A 15,158-nucleotide genomic window follows, 5' to 3' on the forward strand; every position below is an offset into this window, starting at 1 on the left:
CACATGACAACTGGCAGCTTCCGGACTCCTCCTTCGCGTCATCGGCAATCCCCTTGCCACAGTCATCGGCAGACCTTCTTACTTGGTCATCGGCACCGTATTACTGCTTGAGGACTTAGTCACATTCAACCTTTCCCTCATCGGCAACCATCCTTATCAGCAACCCGCATCGTACTGCCACCTTATCCTGCTATCCTGGACACGTGTCCAAAAATGGTGTCAACACACACATATGACAACTCTGGTCTTATTTTTAAAGCTAGGGTGTGACAGTAGCCGATGATGTTGGTAGGCCAGAGATGAAGCACTTTGCCTTTGTAGAGGCTGATCACCAGTGTGCCCCCAACACAAACTAGGGTCCCTGTCACCTTGATGTTTCCTACCAGGCTCTTCAAGTTCAAAGGCTCCTTCCTGAAACAGGCTAATATTTATGTAGGTGCATGTATCCTTTTAGGAACAAACGACTGTGACATTCTTTATTTTGGTCTTATTTACTATCGTGTCCTTTCCAAATTATAAGACGTTTTGTTATTTCTAAATACATTATTATTATTATTATTATTATTATATATCTAGACATGGTGTATATATAAGTGCATAGTAAAAGTTATATCCCTTCTCATAATTTGGAATAGATGGAGTGTACCTAAAAAGAACGTGCACATATATGCCACCACTTTGTTGATTATATTTTTTTGGATTAAATCAAACATTAAAATACCTACATTTCTAATAGTTTAAGTCTGAAATATTCAAAACAAGAAGGAGATTTAAAAAAACTCAAGTGAGTTCTAGTGAACCTTATCCAGCCATAACGTTATGTTGAAACTTTTCCGTTTTACATGTTCAATATAAACATGGTAAAAAAAACTCATGTGATGAATATGGCCAGGAGAATTACCTAGGTCTTCATCCTTTCAGCTATTCCTATTTACGTCTTGATATGGATAAAGATGCCTAAATGGTTTTAGGCGCCATTGTTGATAAGATAAGGAGAGGCTTTGTATGGAAAGGGAGGGAGCAATTGAATGGTGGAGCTTGCTTGGTTGCATGGGATAAAATCCAGTGACCCTTGATTTGGGCGGACTAGAGATACTGAACCTTGAGCTCATGAGTTGGGCGCTTCAAATCCGTTGGCTATGGTTCAAGATAACAGACCCTAACCGAGCATGGGCTGGCCCTTGATGACATTCATATTCATCTAAATGTTGTAGCTCTTTTCAACATTGCATTGGAATCAAAGGTCGGTAATGGAAGAAGTTATCTATTTTGGGAGGATTAGTGGCGCATGGACTGCTGTTTGGAGGACTTGTCACCAGAGATGGTTGCTGCAATCCCATCTCGCACTTGCAAACAGCGCACGGTGGCTACGCCTTACATGATCATGCTTGGCCTACTGAGATCAGTCGGGGTCTCTTATTGGTGGGTCTCTTTGAGTATTTTAATTATGGGATATATAGCACGAGGCAATCCTCTCTTAGGACGACAATGTCCATGTTTTGAGATACGAAGGGTTAGGACGGTTTTCCTCAAAATCTGCATATCGAGCATTCTTTAATGACTCCATCACCTTTGCGCCTTGTCGACATTTACGGAAATCTTGGGCACCAGCAAAGTACAAATTATTTTTATGGCTAGCAATCCAAAAACAGGTGCTGTACGGAGGACCAATTGGCCAAGAGAGGATTACCTCACCTGACCCACTAACCCTTGTGTGATCAAGAAGATGAGACGGTCCAGCATCTGCTTACTACATGTGTCCTCGCTTGAGAATTTTGGTCACACATCCTGACTCCTTTGGGACTGCAAGATTGGACTCCCACAAGGGGAGAGAATTCATTCGCTAATGGTGGCAAAAAAGCAACCAAGAGAATTCCAAGGAGAAGAAAAAGGGGCTGAACACAATGATCATTCTAGGTTCCTGAATCCTTGGAAGCACAGAAATGCTTGCGTTTTTTAAGGGTCTCGCTCACCCCTGCATCACCAGGATGCTTGAAGAGTTCAGAGATGAATATCACCTTTGGTGCTTCGCAGGAGCGCATGGCCTGTGCACTTTAGGTCTGGGTCACGGTGTTGGGCTAGGATAGATTTCATTGGTTTAGTTGGTTGGTGTTGTCTGTGGTCAAGTCTCACCTCTTTCCTAGTTCTTTTAGTTTAAGTGATTTGATGTAATTGAAACAAACCCCCACAGCCCGGCCATGAGTGAAGTGGTTTTGCTTGTAATATAAGGGGCCGATCATTTTTTCTCTTTAATGCAATGATACATAAATTTCTTGCGTATTTGAGAAAGAAGTCATAGTGAACCTTATGTAGCCATAACATTATGTTCCGCTGGTATTTTATTTTTAAGCTGCTACCATATTTTAAATAAATATACATGGAAATATATCCAAACCATCCCCTTTCATTTACTGCAGTAGAAAGGAAGGACAAATATATTTGGAGGTTCTCTTCCAGATATATTTGGAAGTTCTCTTCCAATGGACAATATTTAGCCAAGTAGGGCTTTTCTTTAGGTGCTACCCTCTTTGCACTATGGGAAAACATTTTGAAGTCTTGTACGCCACCTAAATGTTGGTTCTTCATGTGGTTAGTTGCAGAAAACAAATGTTAGATAACAAAGCGCCTTGCATGACGTGGACTGCCGCACCTGGAACGTTGTCCACCATGTGATTATGATGAGGAACCATCAACCATCTCCTCATCTGCGTCTTTGCTAGGTAATTTTTGTTCCAACTACTAAGATAGTTTGGTCTTCAGGCCTTATCACCACAACCTACTGAAAAATACTTTCTTGATTGGTGGGAGATAGCTAGTACTGCTACTTCTAAGTTGGTGCGGCAAGGTATTAATTCCCTAATCATTCTGGTGTTTAGATTCATTGGAACCATCATTATCGTTGTGTTTTTTATGGATCGGTGCCAAGTATTGCTGGGGATTTAGTCATGGCTAGTGAGGAACACCAGTTGTGGTCCATGGCAGGGGCTCAAGGACTATCCCTCTTGTCCCCCCTCCCTCGTAGGTGATTAGTATTTTGGTGTATGTGTGTCAAACTTCATATATCAAAGGGGCATTTGTGTTTAATGATGTTGTAGTCATTGTGTTGTCTGAGTGCATCATGTTGTCCATGTGTGGTGTGAGTGTTGTTGGGTTCTTACACCTAGACTCTTCTTAATACACTGATGCACTTGTGTTTTTTGAGAAAATTGTGCATCTCTTATAGTGATATCTCCATATTGTCCATACTACAAACCTCGGTGGAAATGGCACGACGTATGTATATGCATAAAAGTAACTAGGTTACCATTTATGATTTGATTTGTTTAGTTTGGCAGGTTGCACGCCAGCTAATGCTTAAATAGGATTGCTTGTGCAACAAACTCATAAACATAACAACAACTCTAGATTCATAATTTTTATATAAACTCGATCTAAGGAATGTGAATCAATGAAATCCTTTCTTTATAAAAAAAATCTAAGGCTATGAGTATGATTCCTTATCTTTTCATTATATATTTTGTAATTTTGTTTTACATTTCATCCTCTGCTTCTAGTTTTCTCCATTTTACATCTTTTCCATAGAAAAAATCGGTTGCTTTCTTTTTTCTCGATCGACCTCGTTTCTATGGAAAACAAAACAGTTGCAAAACTAGACTTTAGCTTGTGCGCAACATGAATGAGACGGACGAAAAAGAAAAAAGAGAACCAGAGGAACTGCACGATCGAGTAAGTGTGGACACATGCCCATGGCTGAAAGTACCGTTTGCGGATTTGTTATGAGAGAAAAATATTGCTGAATGACTGACAGATTCAACAGAAAAGCTCAAACGAACAGGTTCTAAAAACCCAGATTGCATTGGGGAGAACGAAAAAAAGGAAAAATAGATAACTTATGAAGAAATCTTAATTGATGTTAATATTGAGGATTGCTAGATTTACCGAGTAAACGATTGTGAGCAGACTCATGTTCCATTTCAGCTGCCAAGTCGCCTTTTCTCTGTTCATTGCGACCCCTACAACAGCCATTTGGATGCAGCCCACGAAGCATGTGGCAACCGTGGACCAGTACTTGTAAGGGAACACTTTCAGCATCTGTGCCTGTAAATACAAAACTACATGTAAGTTTTCCTAAAACTCTATGTATGTTTCTCATGTTGGATTAATGGTGATCAGCAGAGAGTTAACATCAAAGCACCAGAACATTCTGAAATTGAACAACAGATAGAAAGATACTGCATGCATGGGCAACAAGTGTTTCTGGTAGCTCTATGAGTGTGTGCATTAATCATTTGCGTGCTTATATATATATATATATATATAGTACTCTATCCATCCCAAATTGTAAGTCATTCCAAGAATCTTGAAGAGTCAAATTTTTCTAAGTTTGACCAAATTTATATTATAAAATAATAATTATTATGGTACTAACTAAGTATCATTAGATTCTTTCTTAATTATATTTTTATAGTATACTCACTTTATGTTACAAATCTTAGTATTTTTCTCTATAACTTTGGTCAAACGTGAAAATGCTTTGACTCTCCAAGATTTTTGGAATGACTTACAATTTGAGATGGAGGGAGTAGTATATACCTGCACTGTGTACCAGACGGCCAGGCTCAAACAGCTCACGATGAGCAAGACGGTTCCACGCATATGGTGGTGCCCAAACGCTGATCCAGATTGCTTGGGGTGGTAGCCGATGATGTTGGTAGGCCAGAGATGAAGTACTTTGCCTTTGTAGAGGCTGATCACCAGTGTCCCCCCAACACAAACCAGGGTTCCTATCACCTTAATGTTTCCTACCAGGCTCTTCAAGTTCAAAGGCTCCTTCCTGATGAAATGAAATAGGAGAATTATATATACATTTAGACCTTGTTTGGATATAGTCTGATTTGTCATCAATCCACATGTGTTGGAGTAAAATTAGACTGGAAGTTGAACTAAATTCCACCTCAATTCACCCCAACACGTGTGGATCGAGGTGAATCCAACAATATCCAAACAATGCCTTAGGAAGATGTATGTATCTTTTCATCAGGAAAAAACAACTCTGGCAGACTTTATTTACTACACGTACCTGAAAAGAACCGCAAGGATGAATGTGGCTATTGGGATGATGTTGAAAAAATTGATGGCATATCCGGGCGACGTATCTCCCAGGCCAATGTAGTAAAGACCAGGAATTGTGAATCTGTAGGTAACAAAAAGGTAGAATTTTATTTTGTATTGTAAACAAAGAAATAATCGTTTATGTGCATGGGTCTTACGAGAGGACAACTACTGACCCTACAAGTGCACTTGTAAAAATCCATATGAATGCTTTCGGTTTAATCTCCTTCCAATTCCCTCTGCACCAATACAATCAGAATGAACACCATTGCATAAGAAATCTTAAATAATTCAGTATATATTCAGGATAACACAGTTGTATATCTTCCTTTGTTGACAATATATAAGGCCTCGTTTAGTTTCAAAAAAATTTGTAAAATGGACAATGTAGCACTTTTGTTTGAATTTGACACATATTGTCCAATCATAGACTAACTAGACTCAAAATATTTGTCTCACAAATTATAGATAATCCATGTAATTAGTTATTTTTTTATCCATATTTAATGCTCGGTGCATGTGCCGCAAGATTCGATGTGACGAGAAATCTGAAAAATTTTGCAAATTTTTTTAGAACTAAACAAGGCCTAAATAAAGGACTTGCAATGTTCATATTAGAAAAGGTGCTACTACAGTATTATTATTGTATGCAAAACAATTTTTTCTACTACCAAAGATAATATATTAGAGCATCTTCAAGAGTACTAAAGAGTCTCTCAGTTTAGGAATTTTGGTGAGATTGAAGAAAAACTCATCTCCAACAACTCCCAGACCCACCTCCCAATCTTCTGGCACTTGGAAGAAACCACGCCACACGCTACAGTTACACGTGCGTATCGTGGCCCCAATCAAAGGTGGAAGGACGCGGGAAAGAAAAAAACGTAGGATAAGGTTTCTAATGCAAATATATAAGAGAGAAATAAAGTATAAAATAAAATGGTTGGTGTGATTTAGAAATAGTTTAGGATTCCTGATGTAAAATTATCTTCTATATTTAGGTGCTTGATTTTAGAAACTATTGGAATTGTATCTTTTTTTATGTCTTCCAGTATATTTTGCAAAGGTTGGAAAACTTTTTTTGGAGTATTTTTTGTAGATATCGTTGGAGATGATGACAACATGGATCAAAAAAACGTAACCACAATATACATGGAGGTAACAATTTTCAAAGATAGCAGCTGAGGGGATGACCAAGATGGCCACCATGGTGAGCAGCAACTGCCTGGTATAGTGAAAACTTGGATAAAAAAAAAGAGAAAAAGAAAACTTGGATCAGTGCTCCGTGAATGATGCTGGCCACAATTATATTCCTTATCGCTTCTGCCGGCCACCTTATTGTCTCTCTCATGCAGGTCTCACTCAGCAGGACAGTAGTGGAGTAGCACAGTTCTATCTCGATCAAGAAGGCCGATAATCATAAAAAGCATGCATGCAATACTTTGTGGCGTGTGTTAAGGGGCCCGGGGGAACGCAAGATCCACAAGATGCATGGTACTCGCGTGCTTCTAGCTCTTAGCCCAGCAGCACTTTATGGAGGGGGTCACTCTATAATGTGAACAATGATGACGTGTGCATGAAGGTGTGGAGTCTAATATTTCAGGTAATTCACACTACCCAGTTATGATTTGTAGAGGTGGCTCCCAACCTCTATAAGGATGGTCATCATCAGCCGCCCCTCCGGGGGGCTTTTACAAATCAAGGATTTGTAGGCGTGGCTGGGTGGCTCAATATTGAGCTGCCCTTATAAATCATTTTTTAAAATCCGAAATAAAATCCTTAGGAAAAAGAAAAAATATATTTCAATCCAGAGAAGCCTCCACCAGCCAGCCACAACACCCATCTACTACAATAATGTTTTTCCACAATTTTTCGCACATTGCTACCCCTAGTATTTGAACTAGGGCGGTCATCATCAGCCACCCCTCCGGAAGGACTTTTACCAATCAAGGATTTGTAGAGGCTGCTAGGCGGCTTTGAGTTGCCTCTACAAATCATTTTTCGAAAATCATGAAAAAAATCTCTAAAAAATAGCAAGCCATTTTATTTTTATCCAAAGAAGACCCCACCAGTCAGGCACACCACCCATCGACTACAATGATTTTTTTCCATAATTTTTTGCTGCCCTTAGGATTCAAACCTCTCTTCTCTCTCACACGCACGACCTCCACTACCACTACACCCCTTTGTCATTTGTGCCTATATTCTATTTTGGTTTCTCACATATTATACTAAACCGTGTATAAATTGATTATTGAAGATTATAAATGAATTCAAATCAAAAAGTTGTCAACTATAAAGTTTTATAATTTTTTTGAGATCTATAATTTTTATTTATAGAGTTTCTTCATTCGAAGCCATTTATAAAATTTAAATTTTAAATTTGAGAAATTAAAATATAGTTTTACATGACAAGATGATTTCAAGTGAAAAAGTTACCAACTAGAAAGTTTCATAACTTTTTAAGAGCTACCCTTTTTGTTTAGGAAGTTTTCCATCCGAGGTTATTTGAAAAATTTGAATTTTAAATTTTTTAAATTCAAACGTAGTCTTGCATGACAAGATGACTTCAAATAAAAAAATTATCAACTACAATATTAATTTCATAACTTCTCGATATCTACAAAGTTTATTTTGATCATTTCTCCATCCGAGGTTGTTTGAAAAATTCAAATTTCAAATTGGATAAATTGAAACGTAGTTTTCCTTCACAAAATGAATTCAAATGAAAAAAGTTGTCAACTACAAAATTCTATAGCTTCTCAAGATCTATAAAGTTTATTTTGGTCATTTTTTCATCTAAAATTATTTACAAAAATTCAAATCTCAGTACTTTATTTTAAATATTCGGTGCCCGTTTTTAGAGACAGCTCAATATCTAGCCACCCTTATAAATTGATTTGTAGGGACGCTAGATATTGAGCCGCCCCTACATATAGACGTTCATTTGTAGGAGCAGTTGGATATTGAGCCACCCCTAAAATTCGATTTGTAGAGGCGGCTGGATATTGAGTCGTCCCTACAAATAGAGAGTCATTTATAGAGGTAGCTCAGTATCCAGCCGCCCCTACAAGAAAAGACACTTGGCACTTACAAATGATTTTTCAGGTAGTGTCAACTTTAGGATACCAGTTATTTATGTTTGTTTAATTAGCACCAGCTAGCACTTTGTTTAATTGGCCTACTCTATTATAGGGTATGAGTTTCCCATCAGGATGGGGATGAACCTACTCATGCAATCTCTCAAAACTGAGATGCACACTCCTAGCTAGCTCTTGTAAATTTGAAAAGAACAAGGCCCCTTTATAGGATGTTCCTTCCTAGCTATATATGTACACGCCATGCCGTCACTGGACTGCACCGTTCATCAGGAGCGAACCCGGTGGCAACTTGCATCAGGAAACAAGACAGAAAAGCTAAACAAAGACATACATGAGTTCGAATGAAAAAAAAATGGTACTCTAAACAAAGATCATCCTCTCTCAACTCGACTCAAAGATGATGCGAAACGTAATTTGTGCAGAACATGCATGCATATGCACATCACTTCTGAGAAATTAGTGATGATTAATAAAAGAGGAAATTAGACTTGCTCTACTAACTGAACTTGGTAGCAACCAACAACCTGTGCGCGTCTGCGTACGTGTACGGACCTCTCGAAGATGATGGCGAGCGGGACGACGAGCAGGGTGCCGAGCAACGGAGCAAGAAGCGGTAGGTGAGGAGGGCGAAGACGAAGAGCACCGCATTACAGGGAAGGGCTTTAGCCCCGGGCCGTAAGCGCCTTTATTTCCGGCTACGGAACCGGGGCTAAGGTTTCGGGACTAAATGTCCCACCTTTAGTCCCGGTTCCGTGGACCGGGACTAAAGGTCCACCTTTAGTCCCGGTTGGTAACAGCAACCGGGACTAAAAGGTGCATCAGGGTGTGCCACCTGGCCTCCACTTTTAGTCCCGGTTGTTGCTACCAACCGGGACTAAAGACTTTTTTCTTTTTTCTTTTTCTTTTCATTTGGTTTCCATTTAGGGTTTACAATTATGTTATTGTTATTTTCGAATGCGTATTGTTTGCTGGTAGTTTATGGAACGCGCACCTATAATTTATATAATTTAAAGGATTACATATAAATATACTATAAAACACTATATATATATATAAATAATTGGAGCGGCGATCGGCATTGTACATCCAATGACGTGTTATTGTCGGCATTGCCATGTAAAGTATTATAAGTTTCTAATTTTTTATAAAGAAATTAAAGTAACAAATAACCTAAAATTCTCTATTTCTGGTTTTTCTAACTAATCATGAAATGTGGCATGCATACTAGTTATAATTAACTAATTAACCTTGTCATAAAGTGCAAATTAAAGTATTATAAGTTTCTAATTTTTAATAGAGAAATTAAAGTAACAAAAAACCTAAAATTCTCTATTTCTAATTTTTCTAAACAAGCTAAATTAAAAAAGCACAAAAATTCTCTAGTTTCCTAAATAATCATGAAATGTGGTATGTATACTAGTTATAATTAACTAACTAAATCGGTCAAAAATTGCAAATTAAAGTATTATATGTTTTCATTTTTAATAGAGAAATTAAAGTAACAAAAAACCTAAAATTCTATATTTCTAATTTTTCTAAACAAGCTAAATTAAAAAAGCACAAAAATTCTCTATTTTCTTAAATAATCATGAAATGTGGTATGTATACTAGTTATAATTAACTAACTAAATCGGTCAAAAATTGCAAATTAAAGTATTACATGTTTTTATTTTTTTCTAAACTAATTAAAATAAAAAACATATTACCACTATTTCTCTAAAAAAACGCTTCGCTTTTGAAATGGCGATGAAGCTAATAACCTCTTAAAAAACCATAAAATAAAAAATAATATACATAACACTAGGAAATGACATACGCCGCTTCTAAATGTTGAGAAGATGAAGCTAGTGAACTCTTAACCAGTCGATGACGGTGTAGAAACGATGAAATGAATCAATAGCCGGAGATGAGAGCAAGCTAGAACAAACAACTCCAAATGAAGAACACAGCAAAAGAGTGAAGATCGATGGGCTCGGCCACGAGAAGAAGAGTTCAAATATGGAGAGAGACATTTAGTCCCGGTTCATTTTAAAAACCGGGACTAAATTCCAAAACTAGTCCCGGCCGGTGGGACGGACCGGGACAAAAACTTTTAATCCCGGTTGGTGGTACCAACCGGGACTAAAGGCTAGGCTTTTGTCCCGGTTGGTGAGACCAACCGGAAAGTCCCCTCTGCCGATGTCTGACATAATAGCCGTTGGGTAGGGGACTTTTAGTCCCGGTTGGTCTCACCAACCAGGACTAAATATGTTTTTGTCCCGGACTCTGTTTTGGTCGAAATTATTGTTTATTTTGGACAAGTGACCAAAGCCGTAGTGCCACCTTCGTGAGCAGCATCTGCCCCGTCGTGAACACCTCGATCAGCACCATGCACATGGCCGGACCCCACTCCGCCTTAAGCAGCTTCAACGACAACAACGACGGACTTCCCATCTCTCATCTCTCTATGGAAATGGAACTCACTCTCACTCTCCCTCTCCCTCCACGACCACGAGAGAGTATATATACGAGACGGATTGATGATGAGCAAAGTGAACAAGAGGGGCCCTGCAAAAACTGACCGTAAAAGTAAGACTAATAATATAGCTGACTGCAACATTGTTTTAGCCTTTCTGTAGCCCACCTATATAGTGAATAGCTTATTATTATTACGGTTAATACATGGTCTACGTACTTATGTCTCTTATAAAGTTCTTTAATTTTTGTAGCTGAGCCAGCTGTAAGCTTTTTTTTTCGAAATCGTGCATTGGCACGTGTTGCTTTAAGGGAAAAAAGGAGTCTGAGTACAAGCACGTAAAGACCCATGGCGAGATGCCATAGGCTAACGGGCAAACACACTAACACAGAGCACTGGTTTTAACGGTGGAGCTTGACCGGTGTACTACGGGATAGAACTAAGCTTACAGTCTACTTCTACTTTTTCCTCTTCTTTTCTATACCTCACCATTTAGCGGGCTTACAGCCTGCTATATTATTCTTCCTCTAACCAAATCCAAGGGAAGATATGGGGATGGGGTCGCCTGCCACTAGTACAGACAAGGGCTTTAGCCCCGGGCCGTAAGAGCCTTTAGTCCCGGCTACGGAACCGGGGCTAAGGTTTCGGGACTAAATGTCCCACCTTTAGTCCCGGTTGGTAACAGCAACCGGGACTAAAAGGCGCGCCAGGTTGTGCCACCTGGCCTCCACTTTTAGTCCCGGTTGTTGCTACCAACCGGGACTAAAGACTTTTTTTCTTTTTCTTTTCATTTGGTTCTCCATTTAGGGTTTACAATTATGTTATTGTTATTTTCGAATGCGTATTGTTTGCTGGTAGTTTATGGAACGTGCACCTATAATTTATATAATTTAAAGCATTACATAGAAATATACTATAAAACACTATATATATATATAAATAATATGTATCTATAGGTCTATAATATAATATTTACACATATGCTTCACAGACAAAGTATTTACAACACAATTTATCTCCGCCACTCAAGCATCGTACAAATGATCATCGTTATTTGGTTTCATTGGCTCCTGATGGTTGAAGTAGCACTCGCCGCCGGGATTCAGGACTTGGTCGTTAAGAAATCCTGCGATTGTCTCCTGAATTCCTTTTAGGCGCACCGCATCCAACACCTGCTCCTTCAGCCACATCTCCTTTAATAGACATTAAAGAAAAAAGTTAGAGGTATGAATAGGATTTATTAAATAGCAACAAATAAATAAAATAAACTTATTATATATACATGTTACATACTTTTAGGTGCTCAAGATTAGTTCTTTTGGCATACACCGTCATAAACTCGCACACATAGTAGCCACACAAATTGTTGCCCGGTGTCTGCCGTAGAACCCACTGAAGTAAGATGGGCTTTGAAAGTGCTGCATTCAACTTTGGACGGTGTTTCTGCACGAACCCAGCTCAAACCCTAGCAATAAAACGATTATTATTAATTATCCATTACCAAGTTAAAAGAGCATAATTTAATATATAGAGATCCGAGTTACCCTTGGATAATATCTATCATTTCTTGGTAATCGTCCTGTGGTTTTCTCAATGAGTCATAGATTACCAATTGACATTGCCAGAGATCAATGACAATTAGTATCCAATGAAAGCTGCATTTGTGTGCATATGTAGGCAAAATTAGTATATATCTTCATATTGATCTGATTAATTAGTTAAATAGAATGTACACACGATAACGACACTTACTTAAAGTTGTAGGGAAAGAGTATATATCTTTTATCTTTTTGGTTGATCAAGAACCTCCGTAGATTTCTCTCCGTTTTAGTTCTCCATAAGACATACGGGGTCTTGTGGTCTTTGAATACAACATTTGGATCCACAAATCCAATCTCCTTGTCATTTCTAACTCTGAGGTCTCTCATCATGTTTCTGCATATGTATAGCGGGTTTCTGTAATTAGTTATATATATACATGATAAGTTACAAAGACATTGTTGAAAGGAAGAATCACTTACACACAGAAGCAACTCATTAGAGATTTGTCAAGAGTGTCCATGTGGCATAGTTGGTGTAGCTTATTAAATTGAACATAAATAATATCATCACCACAGAAGTAATGATAGTTTCTAATTCGGACACAAAGATAGTCATCTGCTTTTCTGACACACGCTTCCATGTATGATAGGTTACCGATATGGAATCGGTACGAGGGTGGCCCGATCTTCACGACCGTAGATCAAAAGAACAAGGATAACTTGCTGTGAACAGCGGGTAACTAGCTTTATACCTGACAAAGGTTGGATGCGACCAAGCGACGGGGAGAGAGGCACCGAAACCACGAAGACTTCGACTCGATCTCCGAACGACCGCAGAACCACAATCCGGAACTAATCCACACAATACGGCGCAGCCGAACGGAAGCCGTAGGGCACGAAGTAGGGGAACCCAGAGGATTCACTTCACAAGTCCATGAAGAATAAGGAAGAACAAAGGTTGAGTAAGGCACAGCAGTGCGGCTGCAATATCATGTAGTTTATCAAATGATCAAAGGTTACTGATAGCTTAGAGGTAGGGGATATTTATACTAGGAACAACCCTCCTAGATAGGTATGAAAACGAAATAGAGTTTCTGGATGAAGGCAATGTGAAAGGACCTCTCGGAATGGATTCCCGAACTGGCTTCGCGTGACTATTGGCCTCCAGAGCAGTTTCAAATAAACTGACCATAACTTTTTATTGGGAAGTCCAAATGACGAACCGTTTCTTGGGTGTGAAACTAGACTCGAAGAGCTTTCTAGCAATGTATGCCATGTACCTCGAAACATTGTAGATTGGTACAGTTTTGCATGGCAAGTTGTACCAACATTCTGTCACGGCAGACTGTTGACCTTCTGAGCAGTCTGTACTAATTCTGGTCTGCAGGCAATATGGAGTATCAAAACTGGTCGCCACTAGATGCATTGGAAAGTAGACTCGACAAGCTTTCCAACAAGTCCTCATGGGCCTTCATAGCTTTTGTGACTAAAAAGTTATGAAGATTTCTTTGCACTGGTCCGTTTTTAACTTCCACTGGTCCGTTTTTTACTTCCACTGGTCCGTTTTTGACGTGTCTTCTAGGACTTGCACTGGTTTGTTCTTCAGGGTCCGATTCATCATTCTCTTCTTCTATATACCTGAGTACAATTAAGGTAGAACACTTAGGTAGTATATAATTCTCATTAATGTTAAAATGAATCTCACAAAGTAGCGCGTGGACCTCTTGTTGTAGCTTCTTTGCACGACTACGTGTAACCGGTCCATCAATGACTTGGGCTGGTGTCGGTGTAGGTAAAACTTGAGTGGTTGTAGCTTGACTTAGAGCTTGTGACATCTTGCTTGCTGGCATGGTCATATCAATGTACCATTTGTTTAGCATGTACATTTGCGTTCCAAGCTTGCTGAGGGCCGCAGGGTTGTATAAACTCTTGCCATATGTATATTCCTTCTGTCAATGATCAATTTGTGGAGCACTTTCAATTGGTGCCCCCGCTATCATTTGGGCTAAGCTAAGACCAGTTTCCGCAAAAAAAATTTCAAGCTCATCAAATTTTAAATCTGCCGCCGGTATCTGCTGGTCTAGCACGTCAATGTTTGAACCATATTCATTTCCAATGACTAGCGGGGGCACTGATTGCTTTGATTGTTCCCTGAGCTGTGCTACACCCTTGCGTGCTCTTTTCTCTTTCTTCTTCTCTTCTTCTATGGATTTCCTTAAAGTGCGATCATAGTCCGATAAAGATGATGATTCTTTCTGAGCTTCACGCCTCTTTTTTTGTTCAGCCTCAACCCTTTGTCGTAGATCTTCTGGCCGTAGTAAGAGGTACGGCTTCTCAGGCTTTCGCTTGGCTTCTCTTTCAGTCTTAAGTTTCTTGAAAAAACTATCCACGTCTGATTTTAGTGAAGCATTTAGTTCTGCATCAGTCTTCTCATAGGACAGCTTCTTAGGAATGATAGCTTGTTTCTTTTCGGAGGCTTTCTTTTTTGGCGGCGGGGCGGCCGACACATTTGATTGTGTGGCCGGCCTCTTCTTTCATGCTGGAGCCACGTGTGGAGGCGATGAGGCGGCCGGTGGCGGTGTTGGAGCCCGAGGAGGCGGCGTTGGAGCCCTAGGTGGTGTTGGAGCCTGAGGTGGCGGTGTTGGAGCCCTAGGTGGTGGCGTTGGAGACCGAGGCGATGCAGCCGTGTCTTGCACTCCCTCGTCATCACCCGCAACACTATGACATGTCGGTGACCACCTGTGAAACAAAAGGTATATGAGTAGACTGCTAACTAAGAGAATGCAAAATAAATTTAGTGAACAAATGTATAGTCAATTTTCATCCGCACCTAGGATTAGATTCATGATGAGGAGGTGGTGGTAGACTACTAGGTGATGCCCCAGAAATAATGATGTAGCGCTTGCGCCAACAAATAAAAGTCTTCTCTGCTTCTCCTAGAGTCTTCTCTCC

The 15,158-nt window shown here is 39.5% G+C and overlaps 1 pseudogene; it reads right to left on the bottom strand.

Moving 5' to 3' along the window:
• Positions 1-10,643, bottom strand: part of LOC8083867 — a 31,873-nt pseudogene extending 21,230 nt beyond the window's left edge.

Source organism: Sorghum bicolor, chromosome 1 (assembly GCF_000003195.3).
Source record: "Sorghum bicolor cultivar BTx623 chromosome 1, Sorghum_bicolor_NCBIv3, whole genome shotgun sequence".
In the NCBI taxonomy this organism is placed as follows: domain Eukaryota; kingdom Viridiplantae; phylum Streptophyta; class Magnoliopsida; order Poales; family Poaceae; genus Sorghum; species Sorghum bicolor.